This window comes from Natator depressus, chromosome 5, assembly GCF_965152275.1.
Source record: "Natator depressus isolate rNatDep1 chromosome 5, rNatDep2.hap1, whole genome shotgun sequence".
Classification (NCBI taxonomy): domain Eukaryota; kingdom Metazoa; phylum Chordata; order Testudines; family Cheloniidae; genus Natator; species Natator depressus.
The window spans coordinates 124,856,058-124,862,207 of NC_134238.1; positions in this window are offsets into that span (position 1 = coordinate 124,856,058).

The following is a 6,150-nucleotide window of genomic DNA, read 5'->3' on the forward strand; positions in this document are numbered from 1 at the left end:
CCACTAACCCAGGAACCTATCCTTGCAACAAAGCCCGTTGCCAACTGTGCCCACATATCTATTCAGGGGACACCATCACAGGGCCTAATAACATCAGCCACACTATCAGAGGCTCGTTCACCTGCACATGCACCAATGTGATATATGCCATCATGTGCCAGCAATGCCCCTCTGCCATGTACATTGGTCAAACTGTACAGTCTCTACATAAAAGAATAAATGGACACAAATCAGATGTCAAGAATTATAACATTCATAAACCAGTCGGAGAACACTTCAATCTCTCTGGTCACGTGATTACAGACATGAAAGTTGCGATATTACAACAGAAAAACTTCAAAACCAGACTCCAGCGAGAAACTGTTGAATTGGAATTCATTTGCAAATTGGATACTATTAACTTAGGCTTGAATAGAGACTGGGAGTGGCTAAGTCATTATGCAAGGTAACCTATTTCCCCTTGTTTTTTCCTAACCCCCCCCCCCCCAGACATTCTTCTTAAACCCTGGATTTGTGCTGGAGATGGCCCACCTTGATTATCATACACATTGTAAGGAGAGTGATCACTTTACATAAGCTATTACCAGCAGGAGAGTGGGGTGGGGGGAGAGAAAACCTTTTGTAGTGGTAACACCCATTTTTTCATGGTTTGTGTGTATAAAAAGATCTTCTGTACTTTCCACAGTATGCATCCGATGAAGTGAGCTGTAGCTCACAAAAGCTTATGCTCAAATAAATTGGTTAGTCTCTAAGGTGCCACAAGTACTCCTTTTCTTTTTGAGTAGGAACTGTGCCTTTTATCTTTGGAAAGTGATTAGCACCCGAAAGTGATTAGCACTGGGAGAAACAGAGAATAGTGACTGAGAGGTTTAAACACACCCTTCTCTTCACCCTGGTCATCTACATTTAATTAACTCTCAAGATGACAAATCTATCTGAAGAGTTGAGTCATATCCAGGTCCACTAGAGTGGGGAGGGGAATTGTAGTGGAAAGAAACTAGGGTGACCAAATGTCCCAATTTTATAGGGACAGTCCTGATATTTGAGGCTTTGTCTTATATAGGTGCCAATTGCCCCCCACCCCCTGTCCCAATTTTTCACCCTTGCTATGTGGTCACCCTAAAAGAAACGGATATAAAGGAATTGCATGGTAAGTAAAATATGGACTGTCCTTGTAACAGAAAAGCTTTCACAGCAAGTACATACATAAGAGACGTTCCAAAAAGAGGATAGGTATTTAGAAATTTGGTCACTCTCTTTAGTGTACTCAGAGAATCTAGAATCTTTAGCCAGGTTCATTGAATATTAATACCTGATTCTGAATAAGTAATAAGGAATATATGCTGTAGTATGTTAACATTAATTGTATCTTTGCTTTAATAAAAAGTTTCAAAAAAAAAGAAGAAGAAAAACTAATAGAAACAAAGAGTCTCATCTTTTTCAAAGTATGTATCAAATGGCTCTAGCTAAACGGGAGAATATATGCAAATTAGTTGTCACAGATTTTAAGAAAGATGAGGATTAGGAATATGATTTATAGTCCGTGGAAGTCCGTAGGAATCTTTCCATTGACTTCAGTGGGCTGTGGATCAGACCCTAGTCACCTACACCCACTTAATGTTAACAGTCATCAGTTTTTGATTTCTGTTCCACCCCAGCTCTGTTCCACCCCAACATTAAAGTTCTGCGACTGGCAGTCATTTTCTAGATAAATGCCAGTGGTAGGCAGGGGTGAAAGTAAGATAAATTAGTTACCAGTACAGAGGTCTTGGGTGGAAGGGGTGGGACTGGGGGTCAGCCTCCCCCAGCCAGCCCTTCCATCCTGCTTGGCCTGCGCCGACAGGGGCTCCAGTGGCAATTTAAAGCGCCCGGGGCTCCGGCCGCTCCTGCAGTAACAGCAGCTAGGAGCCCCAGGCCCTTTTAAATTGCCGGGCCCTGGGGCAGCTCCCCTTTTGCCCCGCTCAGCGGTGGCGGCCCTGCTGGTAGGGTGTCTACCCATCGGCAGCCCTGGGGAGGGGGCAAAAGGGCAGCGACGTTAAAGCACTGCCGTGGCAGCACTTTAACGTCAACTGTGTACGGGCTGGTACTGGCGGCCACTTCTTACTGGTACACCGTACCAGCCCACTTTCACCTCTGGTTTTAGGAAGCCTGTCTCATTTACATGCCTGAAGAATTTTATACAGCTTGTAAGGGTTGGTTTTAAAAACCCTACAATAATCTGAAAAAGACATATTCATAGAATCATAGAATATCAGGGTTGGAAGGGACCTCAGGAGGTCATCTAGTCCAACCCCCTGCTCAAAGCAGGACCAATCCCCGACTAAATCATCCCAGCCAGGGCTTTGTCAAGCCTGACCTTAAAAATATCTAAGGAAGGAGATTCCACCACCTCCCTAGGTAACACATTCCAGTGTTTCACCACCCTCCTAGTGAAAAAGTTTTTCCTAATATCCAACCTAAACCTCCCTCACTGCAACTTGAGACCATTGCTCCTTGTTCTGTCATCAGCTACCACTGAGAACAGTCTAGATCCATCCTCTTTGGAACCCCCTTTCAGGTAGTTGAAAGCAGCTATCAAATCCCCCCTCATTCTTTTCTTCCGTATACGAAACATAACCCCGGTTCCCTCAGCTTCTCCTCATAAGTCATGTGTTCCAGTCCCCTAATCATTTTTGTTGCCCTCCGCTGGACTCTTTCCAATTTTTCCACATCCTTCTTGTAGTGTGGGGCCCAAAACTGGACACAGTACTCCAGATACTGGATACTCCAGATACTGGGGGGAGGGATAGCTCAGTGATTTGAGCATTGGCCTGCTAAACCCAGGGTTGTGAGTTCAATCCTTGAGGGGGCCATTTGGGATCTGGGGCAAAAATTGGGGATTGGCCCTGCTTTGAACAGGGGGTTGGACTAGATGACTTCCTGAGGTCCCTTCCAACCCTGATATTCTATGATTCTATGAGATGAGGCCTCACCAATGTCGAATAGAGGGGAACGATCACATCCCTCGATCTGCTGGCAATGCCCCTACATATACGTCCCAAAATGCCATTGGTCTTCTTGGCAACAAGGGCACACTGTTGACTCATATCCAGCTTCTCGTCCACTGTAACCTCGAGGTCCTTTTCTGCCGAACTGCTGCCTAGCCATTTGGTCCCTAGACTGTAGCGGTGCATGAGATTCTTCCATCCTAAGTGCAGGACTCTGCACTTGTCCGTGTTGAACCTCATCAGATTTCTTTTGGCCCAATCCTCTAATTTGTCTAGGGCCCTCTGTATCCTATCCCTACCCTCCAGCGTATCTACCTCTCTTCCCAGTTTAGTGTCATCTGCAAACTTGCTGAGGGTGCAATCCACACCATCCTCCAGATCATTTATGAAGATATTGAACAAAACCGGCCCGAGGACCGACCTTTGGAGCACTCCACTTGATACCAGCTGCCAACTAGACATGGAGCCATTGATCACTACCTGTTGAGCCCGACAATCTAGCCAACTTTCTGTCCACCTTATAGTCCACTCATCCAGCCCATACTTCTTTTACTTGCTGACAAGAATACTGTGGGAGACCGTGTCAAAAACTTTGCTAAAGTCAAGGAACAACACGTCCACCGCTTTCCCCTCATCCACAGAGCCAGTTATCTCGTCATAGAAGGCAATTAGATTAGTCAGGCATGACTTTAACTTGCCCTTGGTGAATCCATGCTGACTGTTCCTGATCACTTTCCTCTCCTCTAAGTGCTTCAGAATTGATTCCTTGAGGACCTGCTCCATGATTTTTCCAGGGACTGAGGTGAGGCTGACTGGCCTGTAGTTCCCAGGATCCTCCTTCTTCCCTTTTTTAAAGATTGGCACTACATTAGCCTTTTTCCAGTCGTCTGGGACCTCCCCCGATCGCCATGAGTTTTCAAAGATAATGGCCAATGGCTCTGCAATCACATTCGCCAACTCCTTTAGCACTCTCGGATGCAGCGCATCCGGCCCCATGGACTTGTGCTCGTCCAGCTTTTCTAAATAGTCCCGAACCACTTCTTTCTCCACAGAGGGCTGGTCACCTCCTCCCTATGCTGTGCTGCCCAGTGCAGTAGTCTGGGAGCTGACCTTGTTCATGAAGACAGAGGCAAAAAAAGCATTGAGTACATTAGCTTTTTCCACATCCTCTGTCACTAGGTTGCCTCCCTCATTCAGTAAGGGGCCCACACTTCCCTTGACTTTCTTCTTGTTGCTAATATACCTGAAGAAACCCTTCTTGTTACTCTTAACATCTCTTGCTAGCTGCAACTCCAGGTGTGATTTGGCCTTCCTGATTTCACTCCTGCATGCCCGAGCAATATTTTTATACTCTTCCCTGGTCATTTGTTCAATCTTCCACTTCTTGTAAGCTTCTTTTTTGTGTTTAAGATCAGCAAGGATTTCACTGTTAAGCCAAGCTGGTCGCCTCCCATATTTACTATTCTTTCTACACATTGGGATGGTTTGTCCCTATAACCTCAATAAGGATTCTTTAAAATACAGCCAGCTCTGCTGGACTCCTAAGAAATCTTCTTTTCCTGATCTTGACTCCTCGCAATCATGTTGTTTGTGAGAATGCAATCATTTCCAAAGAAATACACTGTGGTGTAGAGCCAGCAGCTTCTCAGAGAGACAGGACATCAGGAGAGAGAAAGAGAGAGAGGAAGGCAGAACACTCTAGCTGATTAAAGGAAAGTATTAGGAATGAAAGAATTAGGAATGAAAGAATGGTAGATGAGAGCCCTTAAAAGGGTGGAATTGTGAAGTGAGAACAAACTACATGGTAGGGTTGCTTAGGGCTCCAAGAGGAACATGGAATACACCCCACTGAACTTGGTTACCTTCTTCATAGGGTGACCAGATAGCAACTGTGAAAAAATGGGGCAGGGGGTGGGGGGGTAATAGGTGCCTATATAAGAAAAAGTCCCCCAAAATGGGACTGTCCCTTTAAAAATGGGACATCTGGTCACCCTACTCCTTCATATAGTACTTTGAGTTCTATGGATGAAAAGTGCTATATATAAGAAATAGGAATTATTATTTTTATTTTATTGTCTTCACAAGATTATTTTTTTAAATAAATGCATCGTTGCTCTGACTTCATGTTGGAGTTGAATTGCAAAACCTCCAGGAAATTCAGCATCTTGCTTTGGTGTCTCTGACTTTCCCCTAAATCAGTGGTTCTCAAACTGTTGTACTGGTGACACCTTTCACACAGCAAGCCTCTGAGTGCGACCCACCTTGTACATTAAAAAGCGCTTTCTTGTACATTTAACACCATTATAAATTCTGAAGGCAAAGCAGGGTTTAGGGTGGAGACTGACAGCTCGTGAACCCCCCCTCCCCCATGTAATAACCTCCTGACCCTCTGAGGGGTCCTGACACCCAGTTTGAGAACCCCTGCCTGAAATACTCTTTTATTACACTTTTGGGAAAAACTCTTCTGCCCTAGAGGCCCAGTGTTTACTCACTTATTTCATAATAAAACACATCTGAAGCAGGAGGGAGTGGTAAATCTGTATTTCCTTTGGGCGGGTGATGACATTTGGATGGTATGTGATGACATCACACCACACTAGTTGTTCCATTTTAACAAACTCACAAGGGCGGCAGGCCACCTACTTCCACTGTTTTGTTTTGAGCTGACTGTGGCTGTCCCTACACCGGGAGTCTGGAACAGCATCGGAGCCGTACCCAGCTGGCGAGCCGGCCCTCCAACGCCTCTGTCTCTAATGCACAATCTAACAGACACACAGCGTTTCACACGCGTGTGCAAGCAGAGTGCACACGCATATTTACACAGAGCCACGCGGAATACAGACGATGTAACCCCCATAGAGGACACGTGTATACAGAAGACCGCCGTGCAATGCCCCTGGGTGCACACGAGCACACACAGCGCCATACAACGTATCACGCTCCCCGCCCCTACTCCTAGCGGGAGCGAGGAATGGAATGGAGGAGGGGACGCTGATTGGTCCCAGCCCCACTCAAGTCCCGGCCTCACCCGGCTGAGGCCGCCGCTAGAGTCACGTGCGGGTTTGTCATCCCCGCCCTGCCTCTAGCTGATTGGCTGAGTGTTTCCTCTATGCTCTCAGCTCATTGGTGAGTGGCGCCCTCAGTCCCCGCCGGGCCCTCCCCG